The 19967-nt window shown below is 43.5% G+C and overlaps 1 protein-coding gene and 1 long non-coding RNA gene across 11 annotated transcripts in view; both read right to left on the reverse strand.

The window, feature by feature from the left end:
• MICAL2 (microtubule associated monooxygenase, calponin and LIM domain containing 2) overlaps positions 1-6913 on the reverse strand; it is a 153305-nt gene extending 146392 nt beyond the window's left edge. For 4 of the 10 annotated variants that reach the window (XM_079965563.1, XM_079965560.1, XM_079965558.1 and 1 more), the window contains exon 1: positions 6727-6912. The gene's annotated coding sequence lies outside the window, so the exon portion shown is untranslated. Of the gene's footprint in view, positions 1-6726 lie in introns of all 10 variants that reach the window. The other 6 variants (XR_013835826.1, XM_079965564.1, XM_079965562.1 and 3 more) reach the window with 4 other exon arrangements.
• A 5900-nt stretch (positions 6914-12813) lies between these two features.
• On the reverse strand, positions 12814-19236 carry LOC307214544. The gene is made up of 3 exons (XR_013838202.1): positions 18965-19236; positions 16162-16342; positions 12814-13826 (listed from the first exon to the last, which is right to left on the reverse strand). It is a non-coding gene; the product is annotated as an uncharacterized lncRNA (long non-coding RNA).
• Between the last annotated feature and the right edge of the window lie 731 nt (positions 19237-19967).

Consider the following 19967-nt stretch of genomic DNA (forward strand, 5'->3'; position numbering starts at 1 on the left):
AGAGGAAGAAGGGTGAGATAGCAGCATGACTGGTACAGCACACAAGTGCACCAGCAGAATAAATCCAGCACTCCACTGATCTCACTGCTGACTCCGCCGCCGCCCCCCCCACTTCCTGGCAACCAGGGTGTCAGGTGAACGCTGCTGCTGCTACCTCCCCTAAAATTATCTGCTTCTGTATGAAGTAGTGGTTTATTTTGCCTGTTCTGAATCTTCCAACATTCAGCATCCAACAATCTATTCTCCCTATCCACTTTCTCCAAACATGAACAATCCTACACACACACACACACACACACACACACCTTACTTTATCCTAAAAAGCCCCGAATGTTACCACCTTTCTTCAGGGTGGTGATGCGCCAATTTCAGTTCTCACAAATAGAAAGGATGGATAAAAAGACTACCAAACCGAAGTCCTAATGTGCATCTGAAGGACACTATGGCAGTAAAACTTGTTATGTTATTCATGTTCCCATGCCTATAGCCAGTCAGGGATCCCATCCCAATGCAACGCCATTCTCTCTGGTTAAGAATGGCAACACCAAAGTCGAGTGGGGAGATAAGGAACCAGGGGGCAGAAGATCAAGCAAACAGGCTGCTTAAATGAAGCTTTCAGCTTTACTCCATTAGATAAAGCGGTTGTAGATTAAGAGAACCATTTTATTATAAACAGATTTACTCCGAGAGTTGAAAAGGCCATGCCCCATGTATCTGGCTTTAACTCTCTCATTTGTTTCTTACAGGAAACTTCGCTTTGATAAGATTACACTAGAAATGGTGTGGGAGGGGTGAGAGGTGTAGTCCTATTTGCCAGAACACACAGCTATCTGATTGTGGCCTGAATCAGTACTTGCAGCAGAACGTCCCACCTGCTTCCATTGCATTCCATGAAACTTAACTGGTTATATATAGGAAGCAGGGAACCTCAGGTGTGGGGCCAGAATGTGGCCTTCCTGATCGCTCTCCCTTTCCCTAGACCACACCAGCACCTGCTCCAGACCCTCTTCAGAGCCTTAGCCTTAAGGCTTGAATGCGTCCTTGAACTCCAACAATGCCTTCTTGATGGAGAGGGGTGTGTGCAGAGGTATAAGTAGAAGTCACTGGTGTTTACATGGCTAAAATGCAACCTGCTGCACAAAAGCAAAAGCTGTATCTGTTGCTCTGCCCGCTTTGGTCTCTGCCACAAACTGCCACCCCTGGCACAAACCCCATGTTCTATAGGGTTGCTGCCTAAAGGTGGTTTCTGCACCACCAGCACCATCAAGAACGGGACATAAACTTTATTCACAAAAAAGCATATTCATTTTCAAAAACTGCTATCAGTTATAGCTGACTTTAGATACATGCAGCTTGTGTACACCAATCCTGGATGGTGTTTTACCTGTAAATGATAATTTAAAGAACATGTGCTATGTTTAAAGAAAACAGTATTTCTGCATTGTTTATCAAATATGTGTCCTCGAAAGTTTGTTTGTTATAACTCTTTAACAACATGAGGCTTGCAATGACAGGCATCCAGCATACAGAAGCAAGCAACAGCACAATCCATCTCCATCACAGCTTTCTTGTATTTGTTTCATGGCTTCTGTGAGAATCCAGATACTAACAATTTCCACAATTATCAGTAAATTAAGTTTTGCTAATGTACTGTAGTTTTCCGTGTATAAGGCAAGGGTTTTTTTTTACTAAAAAAGGATTAAAAACTGGGGGCATCTTATATATGGGTTGTGGGTAGGGGTGACTGGTGATTGGTTGCAGCCGCGAGCTGCAGATTGTCATTGGCGATTTGTAATGTGATTGGTGGCTGCGGCAAGGGCTGAGGATTGGCTGTGGCGGGGGCAATTGTGGTTGCTATGTACTTCCACTGTTGGCGCTTGAGTAGATGCTTGTAGCAGATGCAAGTGATTGTGGTGCAACTGCATCCCCCCCCCCACAAAAAAGCTCAGCAAGTAAGGGTAATCCTCCCCCCAAAAAGCTCAACAACTTTGGGCCATTTTCTAAAATTGGAGTCCCCCAAAATAGAAGTCTTCACGAAGCTTTCAATCACAGCGCCAGGTTTGCAGGGTCGGGAAGGCTGAATGGGGCTGGCACTGGGCGAAGGTTTGCTCCGTGTGGCGCAATCAAACCCCAAACACGACAAGGCGTTCCCCGCGCCGCCGCTCGCCTGGGCCCCGTGCAAGCGGAACATGCTGGCCGTGACGGGTGTCGGGTGGGCGGAGCTGCAGTACGTGGGCGGGGCCTGTGGCGGGGAGGCAGGGCTTTATTTATATGTTGTTTTTGTTTTTTTTATCCTGGTCTGTGACCGTAATAAAGTTCATTCAGTCATAGGGGGCGTCTTATACAAGGGGGCGTGTTATACACAGAAAAGTATGGTATGTTTTCTAAATATTAACTGAAACTATGTTGACATTTCAACACTAATCCCATCTGAGTCGACCCACTGAAATCGGTGCACTTCGATATGTTGATTTCAGCGGATCTGTGCAGAGTATGATTGAGTTGGATGCTACCCACTGTAGACTCTATGTTTCTTGTTATGATCCCAGCTGCATGCACACAAAGAAACTGCAGTGGAGCCCCAAAGAGCCTTCGTTTCCCTCCTCAAACTCAAGTGCATTCTCAGTTGCAGCCCTGGATTGAAAAGGAAGTGCTGGATAGGGAGGCAGGAAGTGTACCAGGAAGTGCATCCAGCATGCATACTCCAGGCAAGAAGAAAGATAGGCCCCAATTTATTGATGCCTTCTCATGTACTTCCTTCATGGTGAGAGATATGCATCCTGCAATTGCATAAGTTAAAGATTTCTTAGAATTTTTAACTCAGTATTTGCCATGGCTGGAACATTACTTCAGTAAAGTTACTATTCAAAAACAAATGCAAGAAAGAAGACCTGTACGTCTGGGCTTTGCAATGAATGCCTATAGCTATGCTTTTATAAATTTGAATAAGTATTGTTTATAATTTGTTTCTTCATACAAGACACTTTTCCAGCGCAATTACCAAGTGACTCAGCCTGTAAGGGCAATAGGACACTTACATAGCCTCTCTCATCGAGAGAGCAATACTTTGCATCGTTAATTAGGGTTTAGCATCCCAGGCAAGCAAGCCTTGCAAGTCTTATTTTCATATATAAAAATACAGGAATCAGATCAAACAGGTTAAGAAGCTTGCCCCTAGTGAGCTGGTAGAAAACAAGGAGAGAGAAGAGAAAGACACCTTTTCCCTCCACTGTGTTATTTCGTACCACACCAATTCCTTAATATATAAAACCCTGGAATAAATAGCCAACAGTACTCATAATTGGAACAAGACGTTTTCTGCTCCTATGACTCTCTCAACTCTGACCTGAAGTGGCCATCTCTAATGGTGAGAACGTCATTCAAATTCCACTCTCAAATTGCTTCTTGGCTGCGATTATTGGCCTGGATGCCAATTGTAAAGATAGTTTACGTACTTTGCTGCACTAGCATGCAATGCAAGTATTCCGTATGTGGCTCTTGAGCACACCGACAGCTATGGCCCATGTGTTTCTGCTGGTACAAAGCACCTAAACAGCGTGAAAGTTAGAACTTAAAACCATTTTATCAGTCACACACACACACACACACACACAGTGGGAATTGTAGTCTTGTACAATTGTAACCTAAATTAACTGGGTGGTGTATCAGACTGTTAGTTACCAATGGTAAATTTAAGTTGGAATCTAAAGATAAGATTCCAACCTACCTGTGTCACTCAGGAGAGATATCCAGGATCCTTTGTTTTGCATTTTTCAAAACAATCTCTGTTTAAATACACACAATACATATAACAACATAATAAAGAACACTTCAAACACTGGCACTCCAAAGCCAGGGTAGATAGCAATGGGGTAGCATATCTAATTAAGCCCAACATGAGAGAACGAATTGAAGAGCCAATGAATTCAGAGAGACCCATTCGCACTGAATTTCACAAGTCAGTGATAGCATCACATTCTTGCAAAATATTTACAAGCCTGATGTTGAGCAAGCATTGTGACAGATTTAAGTACTGCTGCAGATTATTGAGCAAACCTTCCTGCCATCAGTGCCAAGAGGAAAGATTGGTACAAAATACCATCAAATATTATCATTCATTCAAACAAACAAAACAAAACAAAACAAAACAAAACAAAACAAAACAAAACAAAACAAAACAAAAAGGCCTCTTTTTAGAATTATCTCCACTTTACTATGAATCTTTCAAGGAGCCATGGAAGGAGGTGGGTTTGCCTATTTTAAAAAGTCACCTACTCAAGCAGCTGTTGTTAACCTTATTCAGTAGGGAAAAAAGGCTGTCAGCAGATCTTATTTAAGTAACTGGCAGGCATAAAGGAAATACCACCTGCTGCAGATTTTGTTAAGGATCTTAATCTGTGCTTTTTTCACAGTATATGGAATGAATAATATTGGTAGGTATAGTCTGATAGTATTAACATGACACAAAATACTAACAATATTTTTTAAATGATGCAGCACTAGAACAATCAAGGGTTGCCATATTTCAAAAAGTAAAAAGTAATTTTTAACACGACTTCTGCTCAGCCTTCCACTATCCACCAAAAGACTCATTCAAAGGTATATTTGCAATGGAGATATCTACACAAACTCTGAAGTCAGGAGAACAGGAGTAGAGTCCAAAGTGCAAATTCTTAAGCAACTCAACCTGTGTGAGCTCCTGTAAGAAATTACCTGATCCACACTGCATAGATGAAGGTGCAGACCAGAACTTAACTATCCACCAACTTTTGTACTTACAGGAACATTGTGGTGGTTTATTGGCAACTTAACGATAAGGAAAATGCGAATTTAAATACACATTTTAAAATACTACTTTAAGAGGGTTTTTTTAAAGTACAGATTAATTGAGAAACAAACGAATTGTGAGTAAAATGTGAATGCGACAGACCAGAAGATAGGTGAAAAAACAAAACAATATGTGGCTGGAGTATGTACACCTCTTAAAGGGGCAGAAAGCCATCCACAAATCCCCACACTCGTAGTGCAGTGAAGACAAATTCCAGCCCCCAACTGCATATGCACACACCTCCTTAAATAGACACACAATTTCACACTATGCAGGGCACACACATGGTCAAGTAGCATGCTGATAGGAAGACTAGCACACAAATGCATCAACAAGTGCCATCAGAAATGCTGATCACATTCCTTTAAAGTTCAGTTTCTCGAACCTTGCAAGCCACTATTCCATCTTCAATGTATTATTAATTGATGGTGATTATATGGACTTTGCAGCATGTATTAACACAAGCCATTCTCCTTGGAGCAGCAGAAGAGTTACACTGCCCATTCTCTTTGCAATGTTTTGCTTACATTTTTATTATAGGGATGTCCCACTTCTGTGGCTTAGTATACTATTAAAGCTCTCCTTCTTCACCCATAACAGGGAACAGCATGCTTGCAACTGTCTGTAAACAATCTCCGACTTCCCGTCCACACCCAGCCGGCTTCTATCTACATTCCTCATCTACCGCACCTCATTTTTCCCTTTAGGTTCTAAAACCTCTCTTCGGATGACCTGTCACTTTTAGGACACTAAGAAATGTGCCACTAACACTTCAGGACGTCTTCGGTCACATAAGGATTTGGGACTTGCATAACACAACTTAATTGCCACATGACCCCCAAGTTTAGCATTTTTTCCTCCATGTATATGATTCACATAAACACACACACACCCTGCCAATCAAAAACACTTCCACCACCTGACACAGTGGCCTGCAGTCTTCCAAAACTTATGCCAAAACAGATCTGGTGGGTTGCAATGCTACACCCAGTTACCTGGGAGTAAGTACTACTGAGCTCAATAGGGTTTACTTCTGAGAAAACAATGTACACAGGCTCTCCCAACCCACCCAAAACTCTAATACAAATATGAGGAACCATCGGTTTTGCGACACTGCCTGCTCTCTTTATACTCTAACCAGCCTCATCAGTAACTGAAAGGAAGAAAAACTCTACAATTAAATGCTCTGATCAACTTATAAAAACTTATCTTTTTAATATATATCGAAAAAGCTCGGGATCTCCCCCTAGTTTTAAAAGCAAGTGCAAGCAGCGCAGGCTATAGCAGAGCGTGTGTCTCGAAAGCCACCTGTTCTTAAGCCCCAGGAGCTGAATTGAAAGAGACCCTAAAAGGTGCCGGAGTGCAAAATAGTTCACATCTGAGTAACACAGCGAGAAAGAACGAACACCCACACAAGCAGGATTTTCGTTTATTTCCGCCTCTGCCAGGGATGTGGCTTTGGGGTTGCCTATTCCACGTCCTGTTTCTTCCTTTCTTTCAACGCGCCACATTTTGATCTGTTTGACGAGCGGTTCTGTGTTTTCCCCCTCGCCCGCCCTTTCTTTTTAAAGAAACAAGTACTGTACGCCCAGATCCCTTTCTCCCCAGCCGGAGGCTTCCCGGGGTTCCTCGAGGCAACGGCGCGGAGATCAGATCCGCACTCCGGGTGAATTATTTAGCGCTGCTCCCGGGCGCCTGAGTCCTGAACCAAACGCCACCTGCTCCGCCGCGGCCAAGGGCAGGCGAGATAGAATTGCCCAGAGAAGCCAGGGCTGAGCCGGCGGCTCCGGGCAGGGCGCAGCCGCGGGAACCGGGACGCCTCCGCTCGGGAAGCGCGCCCAGACCTCCTTACGCAAGAACCGAAGCGCCAAACGCGCGCGCGCCCTCCGTTGACTTACCGAGAGCCCCCGCTCAGCATGTTCCCTCAGAGGCAGGAGAAGCCGTCGGCGCTCCGGCTTCTTTCCCGGGGGGCTCCGCTGGGAGCCACGCACATGCCTTCCCCTCCTTGCGCGCGCGCGCGACTTTGCGCGAGGCGATACGCGCGGCACTGGCTGCCGGGACTGTCTGGCTCGCCAGAGCCCAGAGTGCTGCGGCTGGGCGTGGCTCCAGGCGAGCGAGAGAGCTCTCCCTCGGCCAATCCGAAGGCGGCCTGAGGGAGTCCTGTCAGCGCGAGCTCGCACGTGGGAGCAAAAGCAGGGAGAGCTGAGGCGGCTTCCTTTTTTATTGCTCTCTCTCTCTCTCTCTCTCTCTCTCTCTCTCGAGGAGGGCTTGAGACTTCTCTCAGTATTCGCCGGAAGGAGGGCTTGGACTGGTGGAAGAGCGCAACCCTAAGCCTGTGAAAGGCAGAAAATAGAAAAGGCTCCCTTACACCGAGTTAGGCCATTGGGCCATCTGGCCCATGTAATTTTTTCGGGCCAGCGCCGCCCTCTCGCTTCCATGAACTCATCCCCAGAGCCCCCCTTAACTCTGCTGCACTCGATCCAAAGCATTATTTAGAACAGCGGTTTGCACGACCCACTAAGTCTTCATTAATTGCGCACGTAGTCAAAATCCAACTGATGAACTTGATCCAGCGATACCAGCTTTTCAAAGTCTGGTAGTATTCATTTACACCTACCCTGCTGCCTCCTTGCCTCTTACCGCCCTCCAGGGGGCGCTACTGCCCACGTTGGGAACCAGGGATCTAGCTGACTTGTCTTCCCGGTTCCAGGCAGGGATATTTTCCAGGAGAACCTGGAGAGGCCATGGATTGGACCTGAGTCGTTCTGCATGCAAGATACTGTATGTCCTGTGTCACTGAACTATGTGGTACCTTCTTAGACATTGAGTGTATTGGGGCCACTTTATGGCATAGCTGTCAACGTTTCCCGTTTTTTAAGGGAAATTCCCTTATTCCAAATAGGATTCCTCGCAAGAAAAGGGAATAGTTGACAGCTATGCTTTATGCATCCAGAAAATGTTTTCATGGATTGTAGCACTTCAGCCTACAGACCCGTGATTGAATTTTTCAGCTTCTCCATAAATCAACATATCAGGGGCCAAACCCCTGACAAGCTAGTTTTCTATACATACCCACCTCAAGGTTCAGACCAGGCATGCCATCTTGAATAAAATATTGTGGGGGGCCAGGTAAGCCCCACCCTGCATAATTGATCACATGACAGTGTACACACACTATCTGAATGGGAATGCCTATCAACTTTGTGGAGGCCTGGCCCCTTCAAATATTTTATTGTGGGGGCCAAAACCCCCATGATCCCTAGTAGTTTGCTCTTATGTTTTAGACATAATCTCCCACCTGTAGCCTGTGGTACAGTCCTGGAAAAGCTTTGTTACTTGATTCTGTTAAATGTATAAACTGGCTCAGCTGCATCCACACCATGCATTTAAAAGCATATTGAAAGCATATGACTTTGTTAAGGATGCTGAGAATTGTAGTGTACCCTTTAGGGGGTAAACCACAGTGCCCAGGATTCTTGTGGGGAAGTGGTGTGCTTTAAATGTAGGGAGTGCATAGATCCCTGCTAACTAATAAATGTGGTTAGGAGCTGCAATTGTGCAGCCTAACTTGATGCATTTTTATTCTGGAGGAAATCTCATTGAATGCAATGGGTTTGTTCCCAAGGAGGTGTGCATAAGACCATAGTCTTAAATGGGAATCGTTTATCTGTAACCATATCTGGGCACTAGCACTTTAGGTTTGGATCAAAGATGATATACATGTCCCACTGTATGCCATTATTAAATAGACATTCTGGAAGATGGGCTTTTGCCGAAAGTAACTCAGAAAGTAAGCCCAAACAGGAACTCTTTGGGAATTCTAAGGAGGCATGTACACAATTATGGTGTAAGTCTAATTCCACAGATGTTCCATCAAAGTCTAAAAGGGTACTTAGGGAGTAGAAGGTCTATCAGCCATATATAAATTCATTTAAATATATGTGTATTTACAATTGCAGCTTGAAAAACATTAAGGCAAAGCTAGCTTGCTTACCACACGGCAAATAATCATAAGTGTAATCCATCATAATTAACTTCCACTAACATTTGCTTTGCTGGGACATGGATAGTAGAGTTGAAATGAAAGTGGGGGGGGGGTCTATTTGAATTTGAAATAGCATTGCTTGAATGGCCCAAAAAACTTTGTGACAGAAATCAGTCCAACTTATATAATCATACTGAGAAAACAAGGGTCACAACAAACCTTTGTTCAGCATTAGTGTTGTTCTCGTGTTGCAGTGAAATGTATTTATTAGGTGTACCCTGCACTAGTTACAATGACATCTCCAATCTCTATGTTCTTGATTTGGAGTTCTTGCTTTTTGTAAGTCACATGAAATTTAAGGACATTGTTTCCGCTTAGTAATGTTAACTAGTCTCTGAAACAAAGTTGTTTACTGTGATCATCCATATCTTGCTTTCATTGTGGACAGTGCTGAGAAACAGGTGATAAAATTATCCAGCTATTTGTGGAATGTTTCATATTATCTCTTCCTAGAAATAGATTAGAAGCATTCGTATTCAATATCACTTCCAGACAGAAATAACCAATTGTGTGCACAGGAATCAAGGTCACTTTTGCAAGATAAGTTGTATTTAACAAATCACCGTCTCTTATATTCATTTTATTCTGAAATATTACAAAGTTGAATCCAAAACAAGATAGTCACAGCCATAGAGGCACATAAGTTCCCTGCAAACTAGAAAATCAAACCAAAGCCAGGACCACATAACACTGGTTCTGAGAGATCTGCATTGGCTCCCAGTACGTTTCCGAGCACAATTCAAAGTGTTGGTGCTGACCTTTAAAGCCCTAAACGGCCTCGGTCCTGTATACCTAAAGGAGCGTATCCACTCCCATTGTTCAGCCCGGACACTGAGATCCAGCGCCGAGAGCCTTCTGGCGGTTCCCTCATTGCGAGAAGTAAGGTTACAGGGAACCAGACAGAGGGCCTTCTCGGTAGTGGCGCCCACCCTGTGGAACACCCTCCCTTCAGATGTGAAGGAAATAAGTAGCTATCCTATCTTTAAAAGACATCTGAAGGCAGCCCTGTTCAGGAAAGTTTTTAATATTTAACGCTGTATTGTTTTTAATACTTGATTGGGAGCCGCCCAGAGTGGCTGGGGAAACTCAGCCAGATGGGCGGGGTATAAATAATAAATTATTATTATTATTATTATTATTATTATTATTATTATTATTTAACTTTATTAGTTTGTATCACTCTTAGTGTGCTGTTGATTTTAAATGTTGCATTCTGAGGAAGGAGTGGAAAGAAGTAAGTTGTTTTTGGGATGGCAGCAAGGAAGAATGGTTAAGGGGGCAGGAGACTTAGGTATGGTTACAAGAAGGAGAGCTGGAGGCACAAAGGTCCAAGGTAGGAGCATGATGAGAAATAATAGCAGAGATATAAGGTGGGCCATTGAACCCTTCAAAGCTGGACAGGGCAAATAAGCTGGGCAGAAAAGAGGGATGTGGCCATTTGAGAAGTGGTATTGTGTCACCTGGTCCAATTGGCAATAGATGAATTATTATAACAGCAGAGTTTCAGACAGAGGTGAGAGGCTTGAGAGAAGGGGAGGCAGAAGAATGTTGCAGAAATCAAGGCATCCAGAACTGTACTGTTGCTTTAGCCAAGGAACTGGAAAGAAGGTGGCACAGTTTAGAAATCTTATACAGGGAAAAGTGAAATGACAGTACCCATGACAGTATATACAGTGAGAATTGCACAGGGTCCAGAGAAGAACTTTGAACTAAACCAACTGGGAGGGAGAAGTCTGGGGAGGTTGGGGTGTGTGGTTTCCTGTATTTGAATGACTAAGCTGCTAAATAACAAGACAGTGTGTTGAGATAAGAGCCCTAGAAGCCTAAGGGATAGATGGGATCAAGGAGGAGAAGGTAACTGTAAGAAAGGTACCAGAAAGGTGGATGAGAATGAAGTGAGATCAATAAACAATTTAGTAAGGGCAGTTTCAGTGGAACATCATATTGATGGCAGTCAGGACTCAGCAGAGGAGTTAGGAAAGAGTAAATCAAGGCAATGTAAGTAAACAGCACATTTCAGAAGCTTGTTGTCCCAGTTTACTGGTAGTATTTGAATCTATGTACAGTTCCTCTACCCACCCAATCTTGCTATCGAGGCCTTCCAGTTGCTGTTACACTTTGGCTGATGGACATGGTCTTCCCAAGTTTGTGTGTGTCCCTATAGCTAGGGATAGCCCATGTGCTGCTCTCCAGATGTTGGAGTGCAACTCCCACCATCCCTCCCATTGTCCACACTGGCCAGATTACCTCTGCTGGTTGCCTCTGCTGTAGCTTTTGGTTCTGATATGCTCTGTTATCCTACCTCCTGATTTGCTTTTGGGTTTTGACTTCAATTCTGTCCTTCAACTCTGACCCCCTTATGTTACAGTAGGTTCCTGTTTCATATCAGATTATTAACTTGAGCTTAGCCCTGATAGACAACATGATGGGTATTTCTTCAAGAGATACAGAAAAGGAAATAAAGATTTAAACAAAAAAACAATAAATTTCCTGAACAAGTCTGATTTATAAGGATTTGGGTCCATAGGAAGTTTCTGCGGATTTCTCTATAAACTTCTGTCCCAGCTCCAAAAGAACTCAGAGTTTGGACTGTGAAACTGTCACAGCTAGATAAGTAGCCTGTCTAAAAAACAATGACTTTCAACGAGACTCTTAAGGGCCTCCTGCAACACCTACCCACAAAGATTGTACTGCAAAATAGGGGAGGAAGCAGCAAGACAAGAAAGAGCTTACAGAGTCTGAAGTACTTCTTTAATAGCCTGGTTAAGCCTCTGTTAGAGAAATGATAGCTAATAGTTTCCCACATCAACCAGGAAATAGCTGGACATTCCTCTGGAAAGTGAGAACCATTTTGGCTAAAGTGTATGCCTCCTCCCGCCACCAGGGGTGCTGTTACCTAGGTGTCTGTGAAAAAAACAAAGCGGGAAACTGCCATTTTGCATCAAAGAGAGAGCAAGAGAGAGAGCACTAAGACTGGGTTCTGTAAGTATCTTAAGGCACTGAACATCTCCAAGGAGATCTGGTGTGGGGGCAGTGGACTTGGCTCTTGACAGGGCCAGCGCGTTCCTTTTCACCACTTGAGGCAAAATGGGAAAGTGCTTTCCCACCCTGCTACTGCAGCATCACCCACCCCACCACCTCTGGCGGAGAAGTAGTACTGGCATCAGCTGATTTCCAACAAGACCTCGTGCACTCTGTGAGATCGCGTGAGACTTTGGTGAGATCACTGCCAGCCCTGTTTCTCTGCCAGAAGCACAGGCAGTAGGGTCGGCAGGGTGCCCTCGAGTTGCTGCCTTAGGGGCTTCTGCCACCCGGGGCGACTGCTTCACCCTGCCTCATGGGTGGGCCAGGCCAAGCTGATGGCCCAATTAATCTGTGCTTCTACTTGTGCTCAACTGTATATTTGAAATTCATGCAAATATAGTATTACACACAATCAGTGATACCCTTCAAAAGAAAAACCTGGAATTTCTCACCTGCCTGGCAAAAGTAAGGCGAATATAACAATTCACATAAAATTTCAAAGTACAGTGGTACCTCGGGTTAAGTACTTAATTTGTTGCGGAGGTCCATACTTAACCTGAAACTGTTCTTAACCTGAAGACCACTTTAGCTAATGGGGCCTCCTGCTGTTGCTGCGCCACCGGAGCACAATTTCTGTTCTCATCCTGAAGCAAAGTTCTTAACCTGGGTTAAGAACTGGGTTTCTGGGTTAGCGGAGTCTGTAATCTGAAGCGTATGTAACCTGAAGCATATGTAACCCTAGGTACCACTGTAGATGGGCTCAGAAAGTCAGCTAACAGCAGGTGACTTATAGGCCTGGGCAATATATCGATATCACTTGTTGATGAGTGGTAAAAACTTTCCACGTGACCAGGTTCCCCCCAGCTGTATATTCTCTGAAAGGAAATGACAAGTAAGTAACATCCTAGAGTAGCATCCTAAAGTAATTCTTCTCTTTCTTGCCTGTCAGGGCTATAAAAGAACTTGAAATACAGGCTGTTGCTTGCAAGAATAAACATTTTAAAAACTGTCCTATGTCCTGCCTTAGATCTTTCACAGAGTTTGTAATAGTTGAGCTTACGATTATCTGATTGTTTTGTGAGAACAGCGGAAACAATGTTACATATATCATGTAGCTGTTAATAGGCTAAGATAGCTGAACATTGGTCTCCGCAGAGGCAAGTTGCATTGCAAGACTCTGAAAATTTGTCAACAAAGTGCCTCACATCTCTCTATAATTCTTGTGCTTACTGTCTCAGATTTCAGTAACCAATGAACTAGGATCCCATTCCATAAGAGATGTCCAGCAAAAGGGGAACCCAAGATACTCTGAGCTTGCCAGAATGGTCATAACAGTGGGCTGTGTGGAAAACCCAAAAGTGCAACAAGTGAATTTGGGTTTGGGTTTGTTTTTGCAACAGCTGAAAATTAAGCTGTCAGGCAACTGCTGCATTCCCAGATGAAACCCTAGAGTAGGAACTTAGTATATTAGTTGGCTGAATTATCACTGTATTATTTACACTCCTGGAATCTATTAAAAGTGCCCTTCAGGGTTATTTCAAACTTAGCTCGAAGCCTGACCTGTTAAACTTCATACTCTTAATGACCTGAACTTAACTCCTTACCTCATGTGTAGCTTATCCCATACTTAGGATAATATTTTAGACTATTATGACAATATTATAGCTGAAACAGTTGCAAACAGAACATTCCTCAAACCATGTTTTCAGTCTGAAGTTTTTTAAAGCGTTCTTGAAAGTTCTTGAAAACTTGGAAGTGAGTCTTACTGAAATCAATCCAAGTAAATACCATTAGGATTGGGCAGTTAGCCTTCTTTGGGGCTGAAAGGGGCACAGCATTATGTGGAAAGCAGGTGGAGCCATCCCCCTTAGTCTCCAATTCTGTATCATTCAAAGGTACATGCCTCAAAGTGATTACACCTGCTGACTGCTAGGGATGGGAGAGAAACTGAAATCAGTTAGCATTTAATTCACACATCCCTAAAATAAAATAAAATATACAAACTGAAATATAGCCGTCCTTCGAAAGTTGCAGTTTGCTGAATTTTGCAGTGTAGTTCTCCAATCACGTTATGCATATACAGTGGTACCTCTGGTTAAGTACTTAATTCGTTCCGGAGGTCCGTACTTAACCTGAAAAAGTCAGCATGGATTTCTGAAAAATAAGTCGTGTCAGACTAACCTGCTCTCGTTTTTTGACAGAATTACAAGCCTGGTAGATGAAGGGAACGCAGTGGATGTAGCCTACCTTGATTTCAGCAAGGCATTTGACAAGGTGCCCCATGATATTCTTGTAAAGAAGCTGGTAAAATGCGGACTTGACTATGCTACCACTCAGTGGATTTGTAACTGGCTGACTGACCAAACCCAAAGGGTGCTCATCAATGGTTCCTCTTCATCCTGGAGAAGAGTGACTAGTGGGGTGCCACAGGGTTCTGTCTTGGGCCCGGTCTTATTCACCATCTTTATCAACGACTTGGATGATGGACTCAAGGGCATCCTGATCAAATTTGCAGATGACACCAAACTGGGAGGGGTGGCTAACACCCCAGAGGACAGGATCACACTTCAAAACGACCTTGACAGATTAGAGAACTGGGCTAAAACAAACAAGATGAATTTTAATAGGGAGAAATGTAAAGTATTGCACTTGGGCAAAAAAAATGAGAGGCACAAATACAAGATGGGTGACACTTGGCTTGAGAGCAGTACATGTGAAAAGGATCTAGGAGTCTTGGTTGACCACAAACTTGACATGAGCCAACAGTGTGACGCGGCAGCTAAAAAAGCCAATGCAATTCTGGGCTGCATCAATAGGAGTATTGCATCTAGATCAAGGGAAGTAATAGTGCCACTGTATTCTGCTCTGGTCAGACCTCACCTGGAGTACTGTGTCCAGTTCTGGGCACCACAGTTCAAGAAGGACACTGACAAACTGGAACGTGTCCAGAGGAGGGCAACCAAAATGGTCAAAGGCCTGGAAACGATGCCTTATGAAGAACGGCTAAGGGAGCTGGGCATGTTTAGCCTGGAGAAGAGGAGGTTAAGGGGTGATATGATAGCCATGTTCAAATATATAAAAGGATGTCACATAGAGGAGGGAGAAAGGTTGTTTTCTGCTGCTCCAGAGAAGCGGACACGGAGCAATGGTTCCAAACTACAAGAAAAAAGATTCCACCTAAACATTAGGAAGAACTTCCTGACAGTAAGAGCTGTTCGACAGTGGAATTTGCTGCCAAGGAGTGTGGTGGAGTCTCCTTCTTTGGAGGTCTTTAAGCAGAGGCTTGACAACCATATGTCAGGAGTGCTCTGATGGTGTTTCCTGCTTGGCAGGGGGTTGGACTCGATGGCCCTTGTGGTCTCTTCCAACTCTATGATTCTATGATTCTATGATTCTATGTTCTTAACCTGAAGCACCACTTTAGCTAATGGGGCCTCCTGCTGGCGCCGCGCCGCCGGAGCACGATTTCTGTTCTCATCCTGAAGTAAAGTTCTTAACCTGAAGCACTATTTCTGGGTTAGCGGAGTGTGTAACCTGAAGTGTATGTAACCTGAAGTGTATGTAACCTGAGGTACCACTGTATTAGTGAAAATAACATAAAGGACACATTCCAGCCAGGCAAAAACACTCAGGGTGGGAAGCAGAGGCAGTGAGGGGTGTGGCCTGAGGAGAGTTATGAGGGTCAGATACAGAAGCCTGACAGGCCGGGCCTGAGGTTCCCTGCCTTTGCCATCAAGGGACGTGGCGGAATTCGGCCAACAAGTCCCGCTCAGAGAAAGTCCTGCCCTGCTAGCATAACAGGGTTTCACCCCTCTCCTCCCCCTCCCCCTGAACTGGCTCTGGGGAGAATCAGGAGAACCTCCAGAACAGCCCCACAGGGGGAGGAGAGAGGGGAGATTGTCCCATCTAGCAAGCCAAAATGATTGTGCTGACAGAACGATTGCCATAGCACTATGCTGAATTCCTTCCATGGACTTTCTTCCTCAGCTAATAAATAGCAGCCGAGTTCTAAGTTAGGTATGCTGCCTGCATCAACTGTGCCACGTCCCCCCACTTGCAGCTACATGAATAAGATTAGATTAATCATTGAGATTGAGCTGCATGAATAATCTTAGATTAATCACTGAGACTGCCAGTGAGTCACAGAAAGATTGGGAGGGGTCAGGAATACAAAATGATGAAAATTCATCCACACTCATGCCTTATCAAGGTGGGGGCCACTTCATCATGGCCCAATCCCATGTCACAGAAGTAAACGGGATACCTGGGACAGTTAGATGGTCCTTTCCCAGGTAATCAGATCCAAAACCTTCCTTCCAGTGGGATACAGTGTCTATGAGAAAAACTCCTTATGATAAACTCTGCTGATGTGTGAGCTCTTGAGCTGTTAAGCAAATGACCTCAATATACAGGGCATTTTTTTTTTCTGGAGTGTCACCACAGACCTGAAAGAGAGAGAAAACCCATTTTTTAATGTTTTAAGTGTTACTGCTGCCAGTGTTTGTATTTTAGATTGCTGCTTCTGGTAGTTTGATATTTGTTCTCTTACTTTTTTTATTTGTATTGTTTTTCTTATACTGTGAAGCTGTGCTGAGTGCCCTATGGGTAGAGAACTAGGGCAGAAATTGTTTTACATGTGGTCATGGCTATATCATACAGATACCCCACAAGCCTAGAGCACACTGATCATGTTGCAAGGTGTGCATGTGATCTCTGCAAAAAAGTAAGTCCCACAGTGAACTCAGTGGGACTTGCTTGTGAGTGACATGTATAGGATTACTTTTAATCAACCCTTTTCAGTATTTCTAACCAAGGTTGTTTCATCTTACAATGTTTTCTTTTCATTTCAACTTCCTTATTTAATCCATTATTAAACAAGGGTGAGCTTCTGCTTCGTGATTTCTAGAGCTACTAGATACTAAAAGAGTTGGAATTCATCCAGTTTATAGTAATAACATGAGCCAACATGTACGTTTCATTGTGAACCTAAACAGATAATGTTTAAGTAGATGCATAAACCCAGCCATTTGGAAAGGACATTTCTGTTTATTCGATAGCCACAACAATCAGCATATTGTGAGGGGGTTTTTGCATGCTGGGGGCAGGGGGATTAGGCTGTATGCCTAAATCCTTTTCTAATTGCTGGATCCAGCTAGGATTCAATTGCTGAAATAGCTAGGCCAGCTTCTTGGTGAGGTGGTGCTCCCCTAAAGTATGGGTAGTGAAGGTAACAAAGGAAATGGCTCCATGTCAGATGGCAAATGGGTGCGCCCCTGCTTTCTCAACTAGCTGTTAGTTAGAAGGACAAAGGCCAGAGTTGGGTGTGTTGATTCTTGAGCCTCTCCATTGTAGGCTCGGGTTGTAGGAAACTGAACCCTGGGTAAGTGCCTGAAACCCCTGGCATCTTACAACAATATTTATCTTTAAAAAATGGCCTGATTTACACGTAACACCGAGACAGACTATGGCTTGGCATGAGTCCTCATGGAGTGGCCAGCCTCGTCTAACCCTTGTGCTTGAATTGCAAACGGGATGGTACTGGATTTATCTATATCAGGCATCAGCAACCTTTTTCAGCCGTAGGCTGGTCCACCATCCCTCAAACCATGTGGTGGGCCGGACTATATTTTGAAGGGGGGAAAATGAACGAATTTCTATGCCCCACAAATAACCCAGAGATGCATTCTAAATAAAAGCACACATTCTACTCATGTAAAAACACCAGGCAGGCCCCACAAATAACCCAGAGATGCATTTTAAATTAAAGGACACATTCTACTCATGTAAAAACACGCTGATTCCTGGACCGTCCGTGGGCCTGATTGAGAAGGTGATTGGGCCGCATCCAGCCCCTGGGCCTTAGGTTGCCTACCCCTGATCTATATAGATAAATTCCACAACATCAAACAAAGGGAGTAATCCTTTCAAGCTCCAATGAATAAAAACAATCGTGAGTTTTGAGAACTGCAATTTCAATTTCAAAGCTAAAATTGTTTTTCTAAGTGTTACAAAAATACCCATTTAGATTTGAAGCACTCTTTTAAATCCATGTGTATTAGTGTCTCAGGCTGCCAGATTAAATTAGGGACAACATGGGCTGGGGAACTGTGGTGCCTTTCCAATTGTGACTTGCATTTTGTACAGCGGTGGTGTGAGGAAACAAGACAAAAGATATTTCCAAATATGGGATATCTGGCCATCCAAGCTGTCCTCAGCAAGTGATGTTATATCACCATGGAAATGTGTCAAGTCTTTGTGTGCTTTGGAAGAAAAAGATGATTTTTTTTTTGGCATAACTTTTTGGGAGGAGTATGCCGTCTACTCCAATATTGTTATTTGGGGGAGGGGGGGCATACTTAAACAAGGTTACAGATTGAGTTACCAAAAAAACCCCATCCCGTCTTATTTATTTATTTAGGACTATTGCCAGTCCCATCCAAAGTTTTCTGATTACATTTTATTACAGATTCACATATACAGAAAATGAGTCAAATGTTTGCCACAGGCTAGTCCCCCCCCCCCCCCGTTATTTTTGAAGAAATATAAATAGAATTTTCTTTTCTGCTGGTTACCCACTGTGTTGTTTATTTTGTTGTTTTTAGTTCATTGTATGATGGTTGTTTTTTAAATTAAGTTGTGGCCAGACACATCAATCAACTCAACAATATTTCAAAAGGCAGACTATAAATGTTTCTAATTCTAATTGTGAGCAATAGAGGTAAGATTTGGGGGCAGAAATAACACTCAGCATATCCTCAGAATCATCTTTTATTAAAAGGTACATTTAATATATTGTGGCTCAGCTCTTACACCTAAGAGAGATTTCAGAACTGTGCTAAAATATTCAAGGATGGTGCCCTGGCTCAAAGGAAGACTTTCCACATTTGCAGGACAGTCACCCTATTGAGATTCTTGCTTTAGCAGTAGGTAAATGGAGGGCTAACTGTGTCTCCATTTTCTCACAGCCCCATAAGATTGTGCCACTTGCAGGGAACAAAAGGCATTGGCAAATATTCATAATTGACAAAGACCAAGGCATGCCTGTCAACCTGTTGCCAGTACCTTACCTGGACCAGTTGGTTGCGTGATCACTAGTGATGAAGGTCAGAAGTCATGTACCTTAAATCATTTTCTAGAAGAGAGGATTTTCAAAAGTACAGCTTTCCTCATTGCTCTGAATGTGCTGAAACTCTTTATGTCAAATGTCTTCCTCTGTACAATTGTCTCACCCTAGCAATGGTCAGCAGGAGGAAGTATTGCTTGCTTATATAATGGAATTAAGTGGCACCAGATAATATTATAATTCTGAAGGGTCCTGGTAGGAGTGATACTGCCCATGTACATGGTAAACAAAAATTAGCATCTGTGAACCAGTTTATAATACATTGCATATTACTTCAATAGGATCTTGGATAACCCCAAAAAAGGATGGGCTTCAAAAATATCTTCCTGGAATTCTTTAACAGAAGCTCAGGGGGCAGGGGAAGAGATCAGCTGCCAAAATAAATTGCTCTTAAAATCAAGCATTTATTACTGTGTTCCTGGAAGTTAATATGGCTATCTTAATGAGCTGAAAGGAAAGCTTCCTTCTATTTTCTTCTCAGAGAAATTCTGGTCTCTCTTTCCCAGTCATGACCTATTTTTTTGCAAGAGTTCTTGCCAATAGGCTGTAAAATGTGTTGTCCCGAAAGAAAACCATTATCAAAACATGCACTATTTATAGTCCCCATGCCTTAAGCTTCTTGCAGTATGTTTCCTGTTCAGACAGACCACTAGTCACCAGAAAGCGTCTCAAGCAGTGTAACTAGTCACTTCCTGATCTCTGTGACAAGAAGGATCCCAAGCTAATTGGACTCAGATGATTGGCCACATAAATGGCTTTGTCCCACATGCCTCTGCATACGGTGGTAGGAGGCAATTAGAGAAGTTAAGCTTCAAACTGAAAGGGTGGGGCTGCAGCAGAACAAGGAAAACATGCTTCCTTCTAGAGATCTAGAAACCAGCTTAAAACAGTATACACAGTACAGCAGGCCTGGGGAATCTCAGGCCAAGGAACTGAATGTGCCCCCC

Source organism: Podarcis cretensis (assembly GCF_951804945.1).
Source record: "Podarcis cretensis genome assembly, chromosome: 1".
In the NCBI taxonomy this organism is placed as follows: domain Eukaryota; kingdom Metazoa; phylum Chordata; class Lepidosauria; order Squamata; family Lacertidae; genus Podarcis; species Podarcis cretensis.